The sequence below is a fragment of the Narcine bancroftii genome, chromosome 2 (assembly GCF_036971445.1).
Source record: "Narcine bancroftii isolate sNarBan1 chromosome 2, sNarBan1.hap1, whole genome shotgun sequence".
Taxonomy (NCBI): Eukaryota; Metazoa; Chordata; class Chondrichthyes; order Torpediniformes; family Narcinidae; genus Narcine; species Narcine bancroftii.
The window spans coordinates 145,967,445-145,991,179 of record NC_091470.1 but is presented as its reverse complement, the minus strand read 5'-3'; the positions used below and the strand labels follow the sequence as shown (position 1 = coordinate 145,991,179).

Genomic DNA, 23,735 nt, shown 5'->3' with positions numbered 1-23,735 from the left:
TTCATGTACATACCACCCTCTGTAAAAAATCCTGTCCCTCTGCCCTCTGCTCCCTTCTAATTTTTACCCTGCTCACATCAAGCATGTATTATCTAGTCCAGGACTTCCTTACCCTGGGAAAAAGACTGCGCCCACTCACTTTATCTGTTCCCTTCAAGGTTGTTGAGACCTCTCCAAGTTCATCCCTCAGCCTCCTACACTCCGGAGAAAACAGTCCCAGCCTATCCTTAAGCTCAGAGACATCCTTCTGAAGCTGTTCCACACCCTCTCCAACTTCACAACATCCTTCCTATTGCTAGGCATCCAGAAATGGTCCGATCGGCATAGCAGTTAGCGCAACGCCTTCACAGCACCAGCGATCAGGACCAGGGTTTGAATCCCTGTGTCAGGATTGGTTTTCCCCAGGGGGGGCTCCAGTTTCCTCCCACTGTTTGAATTGGGCCACACAGACTCGTGGGTCGAAATGGCCTGTTTCTGTGCTGTATTTGCAAAAATTAAACAAAATACACACAATGCAGTAAAATCCCTGGAATTCAAGGAACCGGCAAAAAAGAAATGGAGTAAATATTAATATAAATTTATTTAATATAAATAAATATTAAGATAGACGAGAATAAATAAAAATTTAAATACAAGTTTAAAAATTGTAGAAGTAAATGTTCTCCAAAGCAATGCACAACCCCTTAGTGAAGATGGGAGCAAACATTCAGTCAGTGGAGCGCCCTGGTTGTGCCTCACCCTCAGCTGGTGTCTGAATAAAGTTGGGTTTGAATAAAATGGCGGTGCCCAGGATGAAGAGCTGGCCGATGTCGCTCACCAAAGTGTCTCCCTATCCCTGCCCAGTAAAAGTCTTTATTAGTATTAAGTATATTCACAAGGCTTTATCTGGAAATTTGGGGGGGTGGGGGGGGATAATTATGATGGTGGCACGGTTAATGCAACCCCAGTGACTGGGGTTTAAATTCAAATTTTCTAAATTACAGGAATTACCTGATTAAAGTGAATGCTACATAATTAAGGACGACAATACTGATTTTTTTTCGAAATATTTTAAATTTTGAACTGTATTTTCTCTTTTCAATTGTTAGGCATTGTAAGAGTATGTCTCAGGCAACTGGAAAATTTCCATATCCCCGTAGGTGCCAGATCCTACGGGGATGTGGATTTTACTGCACTCTCAATATGATCTTATAATTATATTGTACAGTTGTAACCTCCCTGAAACAAGTCACTACATTTTAAAGCAATGCATCCAGTTGATATCAAACCACCTCGAGATTACAAGATTACAATCAGATCCAAGTGATAACAAAGTGCAAAATGGTGCACAAAGTGACATAACTGAATGGTTGAGTTCATAAATAATTTGCATTCCCAAAATCAAGCATAGATGATGAAATAATTGCTCAAATCACGGCAGGCATTTCGTTTTTTGGTACATGACAAGAATTATTCCCACTTCCTACACTTTTTCTTGGTGACTTATTGCTCATTAACCTGTGCCTTGAAATGGAACAGTCACAAATTCCATTTCTGAGGCAAGTTATTTCTTGGGGAGGTGGGTATACGTGTGTGACCTATTTGGGAAATTTTTCACAATGGTCACATCATGAACCCTGGTAAAATGTTAGCCCTGAAACGTGCTTCATACACCCAGTTGTGGCAGTGAACAGTGAATGTATTGAAGCAATCGGTCGGCAATCTTAAAATTATCTGACAGTGATAACTCATTCTCCTCTAATGCGTCTGAAAGCTCAAGAAACTCTTGTGACTGCAGCTCAGACCACCACACAAATTTTACTCATTTTTTCTTCTGTACTGTTCATTTCACTAAATTCTAATGTTAGCCATTCTTTTAATGCTTTCATTTGTTCTTGAAATTTTAAAAATCTATATACTGTCCTTTTTTTTACCTTCGATTCCTCTGTGTAGAGCTTGGTGTTCTTCTTCTTCTGTGTCTGCTCTTGGGTTTGTGTCTTCTACTTCTCTTCCTTGTATCTGTGTCTCTTCTGACTTTCTTGTTGAGCTACTTGCCTCAGTTTGTTGGGTGTTTTTTGTTGTTGGTCGTCTTCTTCCGGGCTAGTTATCTGTTGGGGTTCTTATTGCTGTTTTTCTTTCTCCTTTTCCCGTTGCTTTCCTCTTCTTCCAGCTGAAAGCCCTGCTGTCGGGCATCTCTCAGCTGGTCACACTGCATAGGTTCACTCCACAGCTGGGTCCCCCTCCCGTCGGTGTTTTCCTTTTCCTTGCTGTGCGCATTGCGCACTTCTGTTTGGCTCAGTGAGCTATTTTTGCAGTCCCGCGGTCGGGAAGACGCGACCCTGCGGGGTCTCCACTAACCTCGGGGAGCGGGCTCCTCTGTCCACGGCGGGTTCCTGCCTCTTCATGCAAGTAAGGCCTTCTCCTTTCTCGTCCAGCGTCTTTCCTTCTTTTTTTTCCTGTTTTTTGGTTTTTCCTTCTTGGGTGCCATTTTCTTTCTTTTCTCCACACCTTTATCTTTTATTTGTTGTGTTTTGTGTTTCTTGAGCTTTGCGTTTTCTTCACTTTATTTCTTGTTTTCTGGAGAGGGCTGGTATTCTCCTACCGGCCACTACTCCATCACGTGACTCCAGACCACCACACAAATGAAATTCCTTTCCATTGACTCTATCTGTGTTTCCTGCTTTCCAGAGAAAGCTGTCAACATATGGAAGGGCCCGTCCCATCCCGTTCTCTTCTCCCTCCCATTGAGCAGACGATGTACAAGTTTGAAAACATGAACCTCCAGATTCAAGGGCCGTTTCTTTCTGTTATCAGACTTTTAAATGAACCCCTCATTGGGAACAGATGATGCCTTTGTACTGTTTTAATTGTACTTTTTCTTTCCATTCTTTCATTTACTGAAACACAACAGCCTGCACTTTTGTTTTATGATTGCACAACCTGCTATTTTTAGGGATGGGCTGACTTGCCTGGATGACAGGCAAAACTAAGCTTCTCGCTGTATCTTGGTAGACAAGAGAGTGAACAATCCTATTGGCATCTCCAGCAATTTTCCATTCTTATTTCAGATTTACAGTACCTATTGTCTTTACTTTTCAAATTTTATCAAGTTACTGCATTATTCTTGTTGATGATAACTCCCTGACCTCCAGCTCCTTTACTTTGAGAATTTGGGAAGAGCCCCAAGTCTGCCTGATTGACCGGGTTCCTTGCAGCCTCTTGTCAAGCCCCACTGATAAAAATAACATTAAATCAGCCCAAGTTGTCCTGCATTCGTTGAGAAATTGAGTGAAACCATATATATATAAAAAAAAGGAATCCTCAGATCTCCTGTGTATAACATTGATGTCACATCTCTCAAAGAGAACACCTGAGCCAACAGGTATCATAAAACATCAAAAGCGTTATACCCCATTGCAGAAGCTCTGAACTGTGAGGCATAATACTCATATTGACACTCACTGAAGGACTTTATCATTAAGGGGCCAAAAGTACTTTGTTACCCTCATGATAAAATCTTCCTGTGACCACTGAAACCCAATGCCTCAAGACCTGCTACAACTTGTGATGCACACCCTGCTTGGCAGTGGCTAATTTTGGAATAAAAGTAATTGCTTTTATTTTATTAACTATATTACTGTAAAAGGATAAGCAAAGCAAAATGCATGCATAGATTTAAAACAGGCAAGGGATTAAATGGATTATGTTATATTTTATATTGTATATAGATATGTTTTAAAAGGAGATAAATTGTGGCAGGTAGTGTAGGTCACATAGAAATACTTCAAAACAGATCTCATTTAAAATGCCAGAGCTCTGCACAACCCAGACAGTCCAGGCTCCGGATGCCTTTGAAAAAAGCCTACAAGGACTTCACAAGTCGGTGTTCATTGGACATACTGTGGAGTAATGGATTATTGTTTTGGAAAGCAACAGATGAACGGACTTGAAAATTAGGTCCGGAGCCGCAGTCTGTCTGAGTGCAGTTGGTTTTCTCTGAGTGAGAGAGAAGATTTAGTTCTAGTTTTTTTACAGTTCAGCAGCAGCAGCTGGGACTGGAACAGGACAAGCTGGCAAGCTTGTGGAAAAACCCCATTTTGAATGGGTTGTGAGTTCCTAGTTCAGCCTGGTCAAAGCCCTTGTGGTCCATTCAAGAGGAGATGGCTGGCTGTATAATGTTTCACTTGAAATAAGGGAATCAAAAAGGAACTCTGTGGTGACCTGAAAGAAAGAGGTTATCATCTGGAAAATCCTGATGGGCAAGTTTCTTTGGCAAGATACTGAAGTGGCTGATCGGAAGGAATCAGTTTGTCAAACGAGCAACAAATCTCTCTCTGAAAACCGACAAGAACCTTCCTGAGCGGTAACCATTGACCTTTCAAGCATCGAAGCCTGGTGAAATTCATAAATGTTAAATTCTGTGCACAGTGTAAGAATTGCCTGATTGGAGAAGTGAGATTGGACTGTGAATCAAAGAACTTTTCTGAGCTTACACACACATTACATTCACAGGTGCTTAGAATTAGGAGGGGGTTAAGTTAGGTTGTTAATAGTAACAAGTTAAAGTTTGATCCTGGTACTTTTTTACATTCGTTCTAAGGTTAAGATGTTTTGGAATTATTTATTGGAGAAAGTATTAAAAGTGAGTCTTCTGTTTGATACAATGTTGTTTTTATTAGGGAATAAAAATGTAAATACAAGTTTAAAAATTGTAGAAGTAAATGTTCTCCAAAGCAATGCACAACCCCTTAGTGAAGATGGGAGCAAACATTCAGTCAGTGGAGCGCCCTGGTTGTGCCTCACCCTCAGCTGGTGTCTGAATAAAGTTGGGTTTGAATAAAATGGCGGTGCCCAGGATGAAGAGCTGGCCGATGTCGCTCACCAAAGTGTCTCCCTATCCCTGCCCAGTAAAAGTCTTTATTAGTATTAAGTATATTCACAAGGCTTTATCTGGAAATTTGGGGGGGTGGAGGGGGGGGGGGTAATTATGATGGTGGCACGGTTAATGCAACCCCAGTGACTGGGGTTTAAATTCAAATTTTCTAAATTACAGGAATTACCTGATTAAAGTGAATGCTACATAATTAAGGACTACAATACTGATTGTAATGCAAAATGTATACAAATAACCTTGAATTAATATTGACTATGTATCGAATTGAATTTCTACATTTGGCTGTTTCTAAAAAATGTTTGGCCATAACCTGAAATGAAATCCTGTATTCCTTTAGAAAGGATAACATATAATTTGAGGGATAAATATCATTTTTTTTTAAAAGTATGGAGCCCATATCTAAAAATGTTCGGTTTGAAGATTTAATCTCTCAATCTGCTCCGATATGGTGTCTTGGTTTCCACAGCTAAAAAGTTGAATATTGTTTTTAAGTGATGGTCTCCTTTCTTCTTCCTTAGTAGGTGGAAGGGGGAGGTGGGTGGGTGTTAGTGGGGTGGATGAGGGAGGTTGGGGGTGGTTTTATTCAATTATATACTTTCTGCATGAATATGTTATAATTGATGTCATATGATTAAAAAATTATAAATAAAATATTTTTTAAAACTCTTCAGGAGGGAGGTGTGGATGTGTCAGTGACCTACTGCCTGCTGAAGACTTCATGAACAGAAATACAGAGGCTACACTGCAGGATACAAACCACTAAATAGCCACAGAAACAGGACAGCCAGATGACAGTTTGCCAAGAAGTGTTTAAAAGAGCCTGCAGAATTCTGGAAAAAGATCTTGTGGACAGACGTGACTAAGATTACCCTGTATCAGAGAGAAGGCAAGAGCAAAATGTGAAGGTGTAAAGGAACTGCCCAAGATCCAAAGCATTCCACCTTTATTAATGGCAGTGAAACCTTTATATTTCTGTTCATGAAGGCTTGTGCTTCCTGAAGAGTGTTTTGGAATTTTTCTTCATTATGATAAGAATTCTTCTGCCATCAGCAGTGATGGTCTTCCTTGGAACACTAGCCCCTTAGTGATTACTGAGCTCACCAGCACTCTCTTTCTTCCTAATGATGGTCCAAACTGTTGACTTTGGAAATCCAAAGGCTTGGGCGATGTCTCTTACTGTTTTAGCCTCATAATGGCTTCTTTGCCTTTCATTGGCACAACTCTTGTCCTCATTGAAAAATGGTAATTGCAGACTCCAAAGGTTATCAAAAGTTTAGAAGCAATTAAATATACCTGAGTAATCACAAACACCTGTGATGCCAACTGTCCCAAACATGATGGTGCCCTGAAATGAGGGGACTATCAATAAAAAGTGCTGTAATTTCTACATGGTCGGTCCAAAATGTATACAAATAACCTTGAATAAAATCTGGGATTAATTTTATGTGAATTGTTTGATCACAAATTTAAAACTGTGGGACAAGGGGGAAAATAAAGGAAAAATGTGTCTTTGTCCCCAACATTATGGGGGGAACTGTATCTGGTTACAAATTTATTACCATTTCTTACTACGGAAAGTGACTGTCACAAGAACTTCTGCAAAAGTAGCTGGCGCAGAGATGAAAAATCACTCCAGAGAGTAAAAGGAAGTTCAGACAGGAACTCATAAGAGAAATGTTTTTTGTAATTTAACACATCTTTGCTGGATGTGCATTTTATTCCTGGAATTGGTCTTACAATTTACATGCAATTAAAGCAAAATGGCTGAAGAATTACAATTCCAAATGGTCCATGATGTTTGACGATGGAAAAAGGCAGTTCCTTGAAAGTAAATGTAGCATTTCAAGATACAGTGGGGAGAAAGTCGTTGCTGGATCAGTATCACATACGCAATGCATCAGAAATTCAACTCCAATGACTTCAACGGAATTGAATTTCGAAAGCAGAGGACAAAATGCATGACACATTGAGTACGGATGATCAGAGAGATTTCTCAGCCTGTTCTCCTGCTCCTCATGATTTCTGAGACCACAAACGTAAATTTATAAACAGCAGATGCTTGAAATTGGAAATTAAACACAGAAAATGCAGAAAACATTATGACTTGCTGAGACTCTTTGTTTAAACAAAAGTGAGGGGTGAAATTCAATCACAAGCAGATTTAATATCTGAAAAAAAATGCATGTGTAAACTCTTCTTAAACCACACCAAATATCTCTCAGATGGCCTCACACATCAATATAACACCTATCATATCCCTAAGGTATCCCAGAATGGAATAGGTTGAAGAGCTGCAGTACTGTTAAGTTAGTAGCAAATACATTCCGAAAAACAGCAACGAACCTAATCTGTTCGTACAGTTAATGATTGAAGGACATTCACTTAATAGATATTTAGACAGGTACTTCAGTGAAAAGGTTTGGAGGGGTGTGGGACTAATTCAGCTCAGCAACCTGGTCAACAAGGATGAGTTGGGTTGAAGTGTTTCTCTCTGTGCTGTACAGCTCAATGAGTCTCAGATTCAATGTAAACCCAGGGCAGCACAGTTGGTGTAGTGCGATGGTTTTCAAACTGCCCCCCTGAACTTACATTCCACCTTAAGCAATTCCCTATGCTGTAAGTGCTCTGTGATTAGGAAGGGATTGCTTGAGGTGGTTCGTGGTTGGAAAGAAAAAGTTTGAAAACCCCTGTTTTAATCACACCTAATTGACTCGTTATGTACAATTTCACAACTCCAAAGGAAATGGGCCAATGACAATATTTTTCAAGCAAAATATTTCAGTAACAATTGGGTCTAGAGCAGTGATTCTCAACTTTCCCTTCCCACTCACCTACTACTTGAAACAATCCTTTACTAACCACAGATCATTTATGGCTTGGGGATTACTTCAGGTGGAATGTGAGTTTAGAGGGCCAGTTTGAAAACCATTGGCATGCCCTTTACAGCGCCATTGATCGGGACCAGACTGGGGTTTGAATCCTGCGCAGTCTGAAAGGAGATTTTAATGTTTTCCCCGTGTCTGCATGGGTTTTCTCTGAAGGCTCTGGTTTCTTCCCACCATTAAAAGCATACTGGGGTGGAGATTAATGGGGTGTAAATTGGGAGGCACAGACTCATGGGCCAAAATGGCCTGTTATCATGCTGTATGCCTAAAATTACATTTTTTTTTTAATAAAAAACCAAGAGAACCTCCCATGTCGTCAAATAATGCCATGGGATTTTTATAACCATTGAATGGACCACATGGATATTCCATTTTACATTTGAATGTGCTAAGGAGCTGTTGATCGGTATTGAGGAAAGGCTGTAAACCAAATGTGTGGACAATTATTTGAGTAATCTGTGGCAGATTTCCTCCCATTTTCTGCATTTGTTTGAAAAAGATGCATTGCAATGTTTTGTCGGATTAACATAACTGAATGTTCTCCGCAGATAGGATTTCACTGGAGTTGCTCCAACGTCCTAGAAGAGTAGAATAACCAGAATGTGTTCTTTTTTCCTCTGAAGGATGGGGGCATCATTTGGCAATTCCTAATTTCTCTTCAATTATTCAGCAGGAAGCTAAGAGTAAATGAGAATGTGAAAGATCTGGACTGTTGTGTCGGCCAAATTAAACCAATTATCTTCTCTCAAAGATGTTTGTGAACCAGTTGGGCTTTTAGGAGACTGGCAGCATCCCAGGCCATTACCAGGTACATGGTCAGGCTGTTGCCTCACATTACCAGAGAACCCAGTTCAATCCAGATGTCAGGTGCTGTCGGAGAGGAGTTTGCACGTTCCCCTCTATGACAGCTTGGGCTTCCTCTGGGAGCTCTGGTTTCCTCTCGCGTCCCAAGAACATGTTTGGCTCTGTAAATCATGGCCAGCATGTGGCTGAGTGGTGCAATCTGAGGAAGTTGATGAGAAGGTGGGGAGAATAAAAATGGAATTAATTTAGGATTAGTAGTTGAAGGCCAGTCTAGAGTCAGTGAGATGAATGGCCCACTTCCATGATTCTATGACTCTATGATTCTACAGCTGCAAACTTCGGTCCATTGGAGTAAAACATGCAGGTGTGTAGACACTTTCCACCCCTTTCCCTTTCCATTCACAGAGCCATTTCTCCCCCCCCCACCCCCACCCCCACGTTTGCTGTTGTGCCCTCCTTCCTTTGTCCAACTATTACCTCCTAACTGTGGGCCTGAGATCCTCACCTTGCCCCCTCCCCCCATTATTTTGTCCAGTCGCCTGGCCACATTTTCCTCATACCTTGAAGAAGGGCTCAAACCCGAAACATTGGTGATGTATCTTTATCTTTGCTATACTAAGTCCACTATTTGATCTGCTGGGTTTCTCTGGCACTTGTTTTTACTTCAATCCATTGGTTTTCATGTCCATTTAGCAACACTGATCCAATTTCAATTTCCAGGCAACTAACGGTTCATCCCAGATACATTTACAGGTTTGAATTTTCCGGCTCCTTGATGGAAACACAAATCTTTCTGGGGTACTGGCCCAGACTATATGACTACTAACCGCTTATGTAATCGCAGTGGTATTCAATATCATTTTTTTTTAATTTAAACATACACACAGTTACAAGGCATTTCAGCTCACGAGTCCATGCCGCCCAATTGACCTACAACCCCAGTACATATCGAATGGTGGGAGGAAACCGGAGCCCCCGGGGAAAACCCATGCAGGGAGAACGTACTGGGGTACTCCTCACTGATAGCATGGGATTCAAACCCAATTGTGGGCCCTGTAACAGCATTGCACTAACCGCTACGCCAACCGCTCCACCCCTTTAGTAGAAATAAGTTGCAATCAAATAAGGAAGTAAATTAAAACATTGAGCTAAAATCTCCAAAGCAACATGGCTGCTGAACAATAATACTGTAATGTCAATCATTTCCACACTGGTTTGTATCACAGTGGGATTACTTTAGAATTTCTCTTTTCATTATTTCACGTGAGGGCAATGGCATCATCCCATTCCCTAATGATCTACATCTGATTAAAGATTCTTTATTGCCACATTATAAAATAGAAAACATTATCTTGCACGAAATTTCTCATCAACCAAAAGGCAGACAAAGATTTGGCATCAGCAGAAATTGCCCGCCTCCCCCTTACAGAGAGAAAGAGAAGCAAAAGAGAGGCAACCCCCCGCCCCCCACCCGGACCAGAGTCATAGAATGTCCATGGATTTGCCTCAAGGGCTCCTACAACCTCACAGCCTTCAGTCCAATCAGCTACACGATCTTTCATGATCAAGAAGCCCACAGTGCCCCCTTGCTCTCTCATCCCAGTTCCAATACCTGATACCCCTTAAACCAGACTTGAGCCAGTCCACAGCCTGGTGCAAGTCCCTTGACCGCAGTCACCAACAGCCTGCGTGGGTTCCTAGCCTCGAGTCGCCAACAGCCCATTGCCTGTGTGTTCTTCAGCCTCAAAGCCCCTCACTGGTCCACTGTCATGGTCTCCCCTCTGTGGGTCTTATCCTTTTCAAATGGGGGAGGGTGGTGGTCTCCCTATTTTCTGGTGTCCAGTTACGGAGGAGTGTGTACACCCTTCAAATCTTTCTTCTTTCTTTTTTCTTTGGCTTGATTTCACGGACGAAGATTTATGGAGGGGTAATGTCACGTCAGCTGCAAGCTCGCTTGTGGCTGACAAGTCCGAAGCAGGACAGGCAGACACGGTTGCAGCGGTTGCAAGGGAAAATTGGTTGGTTGGGGTTGGGTTTTTCCTCCTTTGTCTTTTGACAGTGAGGTGGGCTCTGCGGTCTTCTTCAAAGGAGCTTCTTCAAATCACAGCACATCTAAATTCCACACACATCCCAGTGAAATCTCATCTACTGCTGAAAGCATTTGAAATCCCAGCTTGAAAATTCAGGCTCAATCTTAAAACCTGAGGATAGTCAGATTTAGAAAAGAAATCACTGCCAACCAAATTGACAGTATCCTGCATTTTATAAAAGAATAAAACTTTAATTTATTTCCTGATTTCCAACTCTTCTGGCCAAACGTGAACACACAAGAAACAAGGAATCTAATTTAGTGACCTTTTAAGGAAAAATTCTCCAACTCATAATTTAATAACCTGCAGAATATGTTGAGTCACTATTTCCTGAATGTATTCTCCATATGTCAAGGCACTTGGCAGGAGATTCTTATTTTCGGGTAGCGTGTGGATGGATTGTTTTAGAGCACACTGTGAATGGGGGACTGTGCATTATTCATCAGCCATCTCAACTTTGACAGAGTACTGCAGGGAATAGGTAGACAGCCTTCTGAAAATGTTTTATTTGAATAATAGGGATCTTTATGATTAATAGTAAAGTTGGTTAAAATATTATCACTCTTTATTTTAATATTTTACATTGTAAATTGGACCAGAGAACAGAAAATTTTAAATTTTGGGAGAGAATGTTTGAAAGGAAAGGAGCTGGGTAGAAAGCTACAGGAAGAATTTTAAACCTTGTGATTTATTTCGCTTGCAGAGCCCACCTCAATGACAAAAGACAAAGGAGGAAAAACCCAACACCCAACTCCAACCAACCAATTTTCTCCTGCAGCCGCTGCAACCGTGTCTGCCTGTCCCGCATCGGACTTGTCAGCCACAAACGAGCCTGCAGCTGACGTGGACATTTACCCCTCCATAAATCTTCATCCGTGAAGCCAAGCCAAAGAAAGAAACAACGGGAGATACACCCCTCATCCCTTCCCACCAGAGACCCTAGTTCTTCGAGCTGAGGTTATCTTCCAAATTAGCTCTGGAGAGGGTGCAGAGGAGATTTACCAGGATATTATCTGGATTGAGAAATGTATCTGATGAAGCAAGGTGAGCAGAGCTGGGGCTTTCCTCTGAAGCGAAGATGGATGAGAGGAGACTTGATAGAGGTCTACAAGATTAGGAGAGGCATAGATAGGGTAGATGGCCAGCGCCTGTTTCCCAGGGCAGGAGCAGCAAACACCAGAGGACACATACAAAGTGAGGGGAGGAAGGTTTAGTAGAGATTATTAAGAATACCTTTTTTTAAAATATACAAAGAATTATGGGTGCTTGGAATGCATTGCCAAGGGTAGTGGTGGAGCTTGAAGCATTTGGGGCATTTCTCTTAGACAGGCACATGGGTGAAAGAAAAATAGAGGGTTATGAGGTAGATGTGGTCTTTTTTTTAGGTATAAAGAGGTCAGCACAACATCATGGGCTGAAGCGCCCGTACTGTAATATTCTATGTAATCTAGGGCATCACATTCTGTGCTCATGAAATGCAAGGAAGTAATGGGCAAGAATAAAACTGGTTCCTTTTTGTACCACAGGAATCAGGTTCATGAAATACCAAAGAAAGGAAATGGACCAAACAAAGTATAATAATCAAAATGAATTTTAAAAAAATCAGTTTAAACGTTTACCAGAAAACTACACCGAATATGACTAACAGGACTATGACTGCCATATTTGAAACCAAAAAATTAAAATAGTACATTAGTGGTAAACAGAATAAATGGGCAAAGCTCATTCAATTCATCTCATCATCTTATGACAAGTCACAGTCAGTGAGGCGACATCGTAATTTAGTTTCATCAACAACACATCTTCAATATGAATCCTTTTCAGTTGCCAGTAATTCTAGAAATGAAGTGACACACTGAGCTAACAGAACTTTAGTGGTCACCAAAATATTGATCTTTTTAGCCAGCACCAAGCACAATCAAATTTGCATAAGAATGCATAGAATATCTGTAATTAATCTTAAATTATACCGTCTAAATACTATGCCTCCAAATACAAAAATCGGATTTGACGATATTTATTCCTCTCAAAGAAAAAAAAATTTCTGTAAAAAAATTCAAATCAAACTAACTTTTAGCAAACAATTTAACAAAACCTGCATATTTTAAATGAGAAGTGAAATGTAGCAATTCAATTCCAGAAAAAAAGATACAATTTTTAGATTTCTCCCTCTCCCCAGTGTGCTGAATCCTTGGAAAAGAAAAGTTTAAAATGTCTTTTACCCAAAATTTACATTGTACAGTAAAACCCCTGTTATCTGGAATTTAAGTAACCAGCCTCAAGCATCAGGCAAAGAAATCACAGAAAATATATTGGTAAGTTTAAAATTGGCACGCCTTGCAGTTAGTTCAGCAATCAAGCAACACACAATCTCAAGCAACCAGAAAATTCATTTATCAGGCATTAACCAATCCCCATAGGTGTCAGATGCCAGGGGTTTTACTGTACTTATTTTTACATTTGCAATGAATGTTAGACAAAACATTAAAGATAAAATAATTTCTTTTCTCCCAAGTTTGTTTCTTATCCCCTCAAATTTTATAAACAGACCTTCATGTGATTCTTGCCAATAAGTGACTGTGATTTATTGAATGGGAGAAACATCTCTGAACCCCTCTCCATCATTACCACTGCTTTCATTGCAGTTCCATCAGGAACCAGTAGATCACAATATAAATTACACTTAATGTGAGAAACAGAAGCTAGCTGCACACCTTCCTTCAATCAGAAAATGATGGATGGTCCAGATTTTCTGCCTGAACTCCTGATCTCAATTCCTTTGGTGCCTAAAACCAACACCTCTCAGTCCTCAAACTACAAAGCATCCACAGTCCAACCCAAGAAAGCTAAAATAATCATCATCCCTACCCTCAGTCTCCACCCTCCTTGCACTTAAGGCTGATGTTCCACTTGAGTCCTTAATCATTTACTGTAAATGCATGTTTATTTTGTTTCATGCAGAAACAGATCAAATTGCCCTGTACATTCTGCCATCTCGATCCAGTGAGCAGCATTATGCATTCTAAATGGAGACATCAGTTAAACCCAGATTGTACTCCACTTGCCGAACCTCTACCCACATGCATAACTTCTCATAGTTTCCCATCTATCCCGTATCAGCAGTAAAACTGCCTAATAACTGACTATGTCACTTCTAAACACAAGCAAGAATCCCAAAAGAGGGAAATAGAAGACTGCAACCTTAATGACTTGATTGTTTTATTGTCATCAATAGAGGATGAGTAGGTTCTTGGGAGTCACTACCTCGGAAGATCTTTCCTGGAACCAACACACCAATGAATGGCATCATGAAGAAAGCCTCTACTTCCTCAGGAATTTGCGGAGGAGCTAGTGGAGTTGTTCAAGTGAACCGGTACGGACTTGAAGGGCCGACATGGCCTGTTTCCGTGCTGTAAACGGTTATACGTTTAACCCTGAAATGATATAATAAATACCAGCATGCCGAAACTGATCTTATTTCCAAAGGCAACAATTGATTGGGCGCATAACTCAAAATTAAAGCAGATTTTACAACTTCTTAGTGTTTCATTCCTATAGGGAATAGAGCACCCTTGGATGTCATAAAGTACCCCCAGGTCCCTTTGATTAAAAATAAAGCACAAATATAAAAATTAAGGTAATTCTGCACAGAATCATTTAAAGCATCAAAGGAATGAGCATGAACTGTGGAGAGAATAAATACAGATCCAAATGCAATAAAATCTCCAATGAGCTCTAATATTCCAAGTATCAAAAATGCAATGTCCCAGTCCAATACTTTGTGCCTATATCTCTACCCTGTCCCAATTAATCACACACTGACATTTGTGAGGCCAAATATAAAATCAAACCCCGGTTTATGAGTGGACTGAGTTAATATTTATCTTATTCTGATGAAGTAACTTTGTTTAACTTCTTTGCATGACGGTAACTTGATTGCTGTTTTGGCTACCAAGCTTGCAGGAATCTTGAAAGAGACTTCTGGATTTGTATGTCATTTATGTAAAAAACCTGCTACAATTTATCTCCTTTAAAACATATCTATATACAATATAAAATATAGTCTGCCACACCAGACATAGCTGAAGTGTCCTTCAATTTAATGCACAACAACTCTTGGGAGAGCTTTCTGACACAAAAACAGACCATTTTCAGGATGAACAACGTCACAGCTCTTCCCATTGATTTAAAAAAAAACAAGACTCCTCACCTCATGTGGCATCACCAAATGCAGTTCAGTTGTAAATAATCTGCAACAAATATCATTAAAAGTAGATGAATATGCAGACAAATTATGGTTTAAAATTTGACATTGGGTATAATTTGAAACGAGGTCCTCAATGTCAGTTTGCATTGTTTCCTGGTTAAAGTGATAATGTCAACATACACAGGACAAATCTATACTGGATATTTGACAAAGCAGGAGGATATTTCTCCAATAATACTTACTGGGTCAACACTGAGAGAAGGGGGAGATGTAACGCTGATTCAGTCACTCGCACCAATGGGTCACATCCATCCCGGAGGGAAGCAGCTCAGCCCTGGTGAATGAAAGGCAAGACTAACTGGGTCCGGGACGCTGACGGGGACCGGCACCGGGCTGCGCCGTGGGTACGGGGTCACCGCTTACCTTGACTGACACGGAGCCTTGCTGCCGATCAGAGGAGGATGCGCTCAGTGTCCGCACGGCCGGACATCACGGAGGGGGGTGGGGGGGGAGGGAGGAGGAGGAAGGCGGTGAGGAGCAGCCGGCGGCGCGGCTTCCCAGCGCTCACATCGCCCAGGACAGTGAGAAACCGGCGGTGCCCAGCCTCCGCTCCGCTCCTGCCCGGTCCCCGCTCTGCCGCTGCCCCCTCTCCGCTAGCAGCCGGACCAAGGCCGCTGCTCCAACCCGACCCGAGCACAAACAAACATGGAGGCAGCGGCTGGGAAGCGGAAGTGCAGCAATGTGCGGATTCGGAACCCGGCGGCGAGGAGGAGCTGCAGACCCGGGCACAGGGCGCAGTGTGGAGCCAGAGAGGCCGGGCGCTCTGCACTGACCCAGCGACAGGGTCATCTCGCCCAGTGTCTCAGACAGAGGGACAGTGCTCGCCCAGTGTCCCAGACAGAGGGACAGTGCTCGCCCAGTGTCCCAGACAGAGGGACAGTGCTCGCCCAGTGTCCCAGACAGAGGGACAGTGCTCGCCCAGTGTCCCAGGCAGGGGGACAGCGCTCGCCCAGTGTCCCAGGCAGGGGGACAGCGCTCGCCCAGTGTCCCAGGCAGGGGGACAGCGCTCGCCCAGTGTCCCAGGCAGGGGGACAGCGCTCGCCCAGTGTCCCAGGCAGGGGGACAGCGCTCGCCCAGTGTCCCAGGCAGGGGGACAGCGCTCGCCCAGTGTCCCAGGCAGGGGGACAGCGCTCGCCCAGTGTCCCAGGCAGGGGGACAGCGCTCGCCCAGTGTCCCAGGCAGGGGGACAGTGCTCGCCCAGTGTCCCAGGCAGGGGGACAGCGCTCGCCCAGTGTCCCAGGCAGGGGGACAGCGCTCGCCCAGTGTCCCAGGCAGGGGGACAGCGCTCGCCCAGTGTCCCAGGCAGGGGGACAGCGCTCGCCCAGTGTCCCAGGCAGGGGGACAGCGCTCGCCCAGTGTCCCAGGCAGGGGGACAGCGCTCGCCCAGTGTCCCAGGCAGGGGGACAGTGCTCGCCCAGTGTCCCAGGCAGGGGGACAGTGCTCGCCCAGTGTCTCAGGCAGGGGGACAGTGCGCGCCCAGTGTCCCAGACAGAGGGACAGTGCTCGCCCAGTGTCCCAGACAGAGGGGCATCACACACAGCGTCCAACAGAACCAACCCCTCACCCAATGTCCCAGAAAGATGACCCTCTGTCTGATACCCCCACCCAGTGTCACAGAATCAATACCCTCACCTTCTCTGAAATAATCAATAACCTAACATGATGTCCCATGTAATCAATACCCTCACCCACTGTCCTTATAATCAATAACCTAACACAATGTCCAATGTTCACACAATAAATGAACAGTTTCTGATATAATCACCACCCATCAATCAGTGTCTAATATAATCAATACCCTCCCTGTTCAATATAAACAATACTTTCACATAGTCTCTAATATAATCACCAACACTCACCCAATCCAATATAATCTACATAGGACTCCAATGTCAACAAAATCAGAATTTACTGTCATGAACAAGTCATGAAATTTGATGTTTTGTGGTAGCAGCATTGGGCAGTAGTGCAACAATTTGTATCCTGGCCAGTCTCTCAGACAGGATGAAATGATGGCCATGTTAGTTAAAGACAAATAAAAGCCAGAAGGAAGCTTGCTGAACTTCTACAGAAAAGTGTAACAAGTTTTCTGTGCTCATCCAACGTAGAGAAGACCTTCATATAAGCCTGTTTCAGAAACATGGAATATCATTCGCCCAAGGCCTTTAGTTGGAATGCTATCCATGTTTCAGAATATTGGACTCTGTTGCGATAATTCTTTACTTATTGTTTTGGTAAAACATCTCCGTTCATATTCAGATTTATTGCCAGAGTACATACATGACATCACATACAACCCTAAGATCCTTTCTCCTGTGAGCAAGGCAGCATTACCACTAATTAGAAGTTCAAAAAGCAACTGTGCACAATGTACATATGTAAACAAATAAAATAAATAGAAACAAACTGAACAATACAGAGGATAAAAAACCAATAAAGTATAAAAGTAAGAGACCTGATTGAGTTTGTTGCTGAGGAGTCTGATGGTGGAGGGGGAGCAGCTGTTCCAGAACCTGGTGGTGTGAGTCTTGTGGCATACCTCTTTCCTTATAGCAGCAGCGAGAACAGAGCGTGTGCTGGGTGGTATGGATTCATGATAGCGGCAGCAGCAGGAGAGACATCCTCCACTGGAACATTAACACAGGATTTGGTATTCAACTTCCTGCATTGAGACTTGAATCCCCAAACTTTGGACTTGTCGGCAAGAATGCAACCCACTGTGCCATGGCTTACGCCACTGATTAGGTTCTGATATCTAAACTTTGGAACATTAGCGCACTCGGCTTTTGCTAGCAGTTCAAGGCAGGCTTGCAGCAAACTGGCAGCCCATCAGAGCTGAGTTTTATTTTTAACTTTGGTTAAAAGCATTCAACACTTCAGGAGAACAATGAAATCAAAATGTTGAATTTTCACAATTTCACAGCCCATTAACTATGGATCCCCGTTAAATAGTCTGTAAATGTGCCAACAATCTTGCTGCAAAGCAGCTGTAACCATCACTGTATAAATTTACAACACTTCATTCTCAATTTAATTAAAATTTATGACATTTGATGTCTTGTTCATTCATTCCACTGTACATTCTAAAGATCATAAGGCCGTAAGACACAGGAGCAAAATAGGCCATTCAGCCCGTTGAGTCTGCCCTGCCATTTAATCATGAGCTGATCCACTTTCCCGCTCAGCCCCACTGCCTGGGCTTCTCCCCATAACCTTTGATGCCCTGGCTAATCAGTAACCTGCAAATCTCTGCCTTAAATACATCTAATTTCTTGGCCGCCATGGCTGCCTGTGGCAACAAATTCCAGAAATTTACCACCCTCTGACTCAAGAAAGTCCTCCACATCTCTGTCCTAAATGTACCTCATCCTGAAGTTGTGCTCCCTTGTCCTCGAGTAGACTCTCCCAACATGTGAAACAACCTTTCTACATCTACTCTGTCTATGCCTTTCAAACGCTCCTCATATGATAACCCTTTACTTCCTAGAATTATCTTGTGAACCTCCTCTGAACCCTCTCAAAAGTCAGCACATCCTTTCTTAAATGAGGAGCCCAAACTGCTCACAATTCTCCCAACTTGGTGTGATATATACACTATCTGAACTGCTGCAGAGTCGATGAGGAAATTGTGGGAAAAAGAACATTTGTTTAAAATTTTTAATTCAGTTACTCTTGCACCTCATACAACTTCTCAGTTAAATTTTGTCTCCACAGCTTTCAGTGGTTTTATTACAGTCACACCCACACTCCTGTTCGGTTCTGAATCATGGGTCCTCTACCGGCATCACCTACGGCTCCTAGAACGCTTCCACCAGCGTTGTCTCCGCTCCATCCTCAACATCCATTGGAGCGCTTTCATCCCTAACATTGAAGTACTCGAGATGGCAGAGGTCGACAGCATCGAGTCCACACTGCTGAAGATCCAGCTGCGCTGGATGGGTCACGTCTCCAGAATGGAGGACCATCGTCTTCCCAAGATCGTGTTATATGGCGAGCTCTCCATTGGCCACCGTGACAGAGGTGCACCAAAGAAGAGGTACAAGGACTGCCTAAAGAAATTTCTTGGTGCCTGCCACATTGACCACCGCCAGTGGGCTGATATCGCCTCAAACCGTGCATCTTGGCGCCTCACAGTTCGGCGGGCAGCAACCTCCTTTGAAGAAGACCGCAGAGCCCACCTCACTGACAAAAGAAAAAGGAGGAAAAACCCAACACCCAACTCCAACCAACCAATTTTCCCCTGCAACCGCTGCAACCATGTCTGCCTGTCCCGCATCGGACTTGTCAGCCACAAACGAGCCTGCAGCTGACGTGGACATTACCCCTCCATAAATCTTCATCCGCGAAGCCAAGCCAAAGAGAGAGAGAGAGAGAGAGAGAGAGAGAGAGAGAGTACAGAGAGTAAATAGAAGAAAGCATTCCCCATCAGTGGGTGGTGCAAGGATAGGAGACAAGATTTAAAGTTTCAGGACAAGTATCTACAGAGGATGTGAGGAGAAACCTTTACACCAAAAGTGGCTGCAAACTGGAACCTCTTGCCCTCAGAGGGTGGCCCCTGTCTGGAATGAGCTAACAGAGGGAATTCCTGTAGACATGGGCACAATTTCAGCATTCATAAGGCATTGGACACATATAAGGACAGGAAAGGAAGAAGGGTATCAAGTACAAGTTTATTGCCATCTGATTGCACAAGTACAACCCAATGAAACAGCATTCTCCGGGCCTTGGTGCAAAACACGCAGACATACAACCGGACATAACACATTCAGACAAACAATACATATGCAGGAAAATATACATATTTAAAAATAAATAAATATTGTTTAATAAATAGTATAGTTTCAGATTGTTAGTGGGAGCAGTTCATTTCATCGATCAGCATTCCCACTGCCCATGGGAAGAAGCTGTTCCTCAGCCTAGTGCTACTGGCTCTGATACTGCTGTATCTCAGATGAAAGATGCTGTGTGTGGGGTGGAAGGGGTCCTCAATGATTTGGCGTACCTTTTTAAGACAATGATCCCGGTAGATCACATCGATGGCAGGGGGTGGGAGATTCCAGTGATCCTCTTTGCCACTCTGATGGTCCTATGATCCAATTCTCTGTAGCATCGGTACCACACTGTGATGCAGCCGGCCAGGACACTCTCGATAGAGCTCCTGTAGAATCTCGACATGATTGTGGCTGGTCACCTCGCCCGCTTCAGTCTTCTCAGGAAGTGGTCGCTGTTGCATCTTCACGAAGACCAAGTGCAGGCAAATGGGGCTAGCCCAGAATGCTAACTTGGATAGCATGCATAAAATAGGCTGAAAGGCCTATACCTTGACTCGGTCTCTGTGACTGCCAATTGTGCAGAGACAACTCTCGTGCTCTGAGTGCTGTTGGTAGGCAATGTTTCAGAAGCATGCAAGACGGTTTTATGGAAGTTTGAGGTCTTGATCTTCAAAGCCAGATCTGGAGAACGGTCGGTGAGTTCAGAACGCAAGACCTGCCATTTCTGGGAAAAAATCTGCACATGGTGAGGTCAATGCAACACATTAAGTGTGTTGGAGAAACTCAGCAACCCATGCAGCATCCATGGGAAGTAAAGGGTAAGCAACGTTACTCCTCTCCCTGCTCCTTCCTCCCTCCTCTCCCCTCTTGATTCAGGTGCCTGCCTGCTTTTTGCTCATACCTTGACGAAGGGCACCCGAAACACCGGTTACTCTTCACTTTCTGTGTGACCTGCTGAGTTTCACCTGCAATTTGTGCACTGCACCGATGGTTCTAGTTCTGGACCCATCACTGAGTTTCTGCTGCCCTCCAGTGGGTCTGAGATTCACTTCATGCACAAAACCCGAAAAATAATTTTTGATAATTCCAATTGGGGACATTTAAATTTGTTTTCTAGCATGTGCAAGTCATAATGTCATTTTTCTTTTAAATTCTGTTATTAACTGAACAAATATATCAATGAAATTATTTGAAAATTCACTTCTGGAATCTGGGCACAGCATGCAAGCCCAACTCTTATTCCCCTTCCCCATTGCCCTTGAGAAGGTGGGAGTGAGCTGCCTTCTTGCACCACTGCTGTCCTCTAATGAAGGTGATCCCATGGTGTTATTGGCCAGGGAGTCCCAGAAATTCAACCCAGGAACGTTGATGCCTCCTTGCCCTTGTCCTTCTTGGATTTGGGAGATCCTATCCGAATGGCCAGAGCAGGCAATCCTACATATTGAAGCCATTGTGTGCTGTTGGTGGAGGGAGTAAAGGTATGAGGGTAAAAACAGACAGAAATATTGGGGAACTCAGCCAGTCTCACAGCGTCCATTGGAGGTAAAGATATATCACTGACATTTTGGGCCTGAGGCTTTCTTTAAAGTATAACCAAAGGACAGGAAGGTGTTAAAATAAAGACTTGTCTGGCTGGAGAAAAATCCAAACCAACAAAAGGAGTTAATTGGATTGATAAGAGGAAAGGTGAGAATTGATTTTGGCTCTGTGAAAGGAGACAGAGAGAAAAGGGGAGAGAGAGAGAGAGAGCTGGGGGAAGGTGATGGGGAAAGAAGTAGGGTGGGGGCTTTAACGGAAACCAGAGAAGTCGATGTTAGTGCCATCTGGTTGGAGGGTGCCCAGATAGAAGATGAGGTGTTGTTCCTCCAATTTGTTGGTGATCTCAGTCTGGCAGCGCATGAGACCATGGACAGACACGTCAGCAAGGGAATGGGATGGGGAATTGAAATGTGTGGCCACTGGGAGATCTACGCTATTGAGATGGACAGAGCCGAGGTGCTCAATAAAGCGATCTCTCAGTCTGTGCCTAGTCTCTCTGATGTCGAGGAGACTACACGGTATGTGGGTGTTGATGGGTGGCAATTGAGATGCATTTTGACTTAAACAAAAATATCTGCAGATGCTAGGGTCGAATGCAATACAAAACGTGCTGGAGAAACCCAGGAGATCACCCAGCATCCATTTGAAGTACATGTTGGACCTGGGCCCTTGGTCAGTGATAATCAAAACATACAGATGTCTGAATAAGACAGTGAGGGGAGGAAGGAGGAGGAGGAGAGGGAAGGAGGGGAAGGAGCAGAAGCTCATGGTAAGGGGTAATAGGTGGGAGGGTAGAAGACAAAAAAGCTGAGGTGATGGGGAGAGGGTGAGCTCTCTGAATGGAGAGGGAAGGGAAGGGGGTGGGAGTTGGAGGAAAGGAGAAAGAGAGGCAAGGAAAGGGAGAGACTCAGGGGAAGGGTTTAACGGAGTTTGGAGTGGTCTATATTAATGTCGTTAATGGAGAGTGCCCAGCTGGAAGGTAAGGTGTGTTTTGAGAGTTATTGACACTGCACTCATTCAGATAAGGGGTGATTATTCCTTTATGCTCCAGACATTGTAGGAGGTGTCAGAAGAATCGCTCACTGGAAGATATCCAGGATGTTGAGACCACACCACATGGCTAGAGTTTCTGGTACCAGAACCATTTCAAACCACTGCAAAGGAACAAATCTGCTGGAGGAACTCAGCAGGTCAAGTGGCATCACCGGGAGAGAAAGAATAGCCAATGTTTCAGGCCAAAACCTTTCAGCAAAACTCTGAGTCAGAAGGCTGCAAGGCCCAGGCCAAAGATGACATGCATTCACCAAACTTAGACTGGTCCTCAAAGCAGGAGAGAGAGGACGCAGCTCAGAGTGAGAGTGGGCTGTGGAGTTAGAGTGATGGGCTGTGGAGTTAGAGTGATGGGCCACAGGAAGCCTGGAGAATGCAGGCATCTTCCATGCTACCTGCCGCCTGTGGAGTTAACCCCTGGTTAACTACCTATTGCCCACTAGCAAGAGATGAGGCAATCCTTTCCTTCCTCACACAATTTTCCTTACCGCGATTCCAACGTCAACTGCAGAGAAATAAACTCGCCGTGCCCCCCACAGATTATTCCTGACAAAAGGCTCAGGTCCAAAACGTTGCTTACCCGTGGGGTAGCATGGGTTATAGTGCCAAAGTCTGTAAAGAGTTTGCACGTTCTCCCCGTGTCTGCATGGTTTCCTCCGTGCGCTCCAATTTCCACCCATCATTCAAAACATACCGGGGTGGAGGGGAGTGTAGGTTAATTAGGGTATTTGGGTGCCATGGGCCATAAAGGCCTGTTGTCTTGCTGCATGTCTAAATTTAATTTAATTTTCCCATTTAAATTTAATGTATTTCCTTTGGATGCTGCGTGTCCTGCCTGCTGAGTTTCTCCAGCACGTTAGAGCATTACACCTGCAATGCGCTGTACGACCACTAGCCGGCACTAAGTGATCGTGAAAGTTGAAGCAAACTTCATGGTGGAAGGGTATCAAACTTTGGCTGGGGTGCATTTGGAATGCTGTGGGCAATTCTGATCGCCCCATTGCAGGAAGGTTGAGGAAGCTTTGGGAAAAGGTACAGCAGAGGTTTACCAAGGCGTTGCCTGGTTTAGAGGGTACGAGTTATATAAATTTCAATTTTAAATTTAGACATACAACATGGTAACGGGCCCTTTTGGTCGTGCCACCCAATTAACCTACACCCAGTACATTTTAAATGGTGGGACGAAACCAGAGCCTCCGGAGAAAACCGACGCTGGAACAGGGTCAACAACAACTGTGCTTCCCTATGGTGCAGAATCAAATGTCGAAGACTAATGAGGCTAAATTTCCTTAGATATGGATAAGCATTTATGTAACCAATTGGATATGACCAAGAGCCACTCAGTAAGGAGTAGAGAAATGTTTGTGTTCTTTCCTCTTCCATCATCAAGCAACTTGCATTAGTGTGATTAACATCTTATGCAACGCCTCAGAACATACCCCACATCATATACAT

The 23,735-nt window shown here is 43.6% G+C and overlaps 1 protein-coding gene across 15 annotated transcripts in view; it reads right to left on the bottom strand.

Moving 5' to 3' along the window:
- The window catches only part of pik3cd (phosphatidylinositol-4,5-bisphosphate 3-kinase, catalytic subunit delta), a 206,798-nt gene that overhangs the window by 137,954 nt on the left and 45,109 nt on the right, over positions 1-23,735 (bottom strand). For 5 of the 15 annotated variants that reach the window (XM_069918426.1, XM_069918424.1, XM_069918428.1 and 2 more), the window contains exons 1-4: positions 15,283-15,622; positions 15,102-15,193; positions 14,863-14,902; positions 13,917-14,086 (exon numbers count right to left, since the gene is read on the bottom strand). The exons of 2 other annotated variants lie outside the window; for them this stretch is intronic. The gene's annotated coding sequence lies outside the window, so the exon portion shown is untranslated. Of the gene's footprint in view, positions 1-13,916; positions 14,087-14,862; positions 14,903-15,101; positions 15,623-23,735 lie in introns of those variants that run through there. 8 more of the 15 variants (XM_069918434.1, XM_069918423.1, XM_069918420.1 and 5 more) reach the window with 8 other exon arrangements.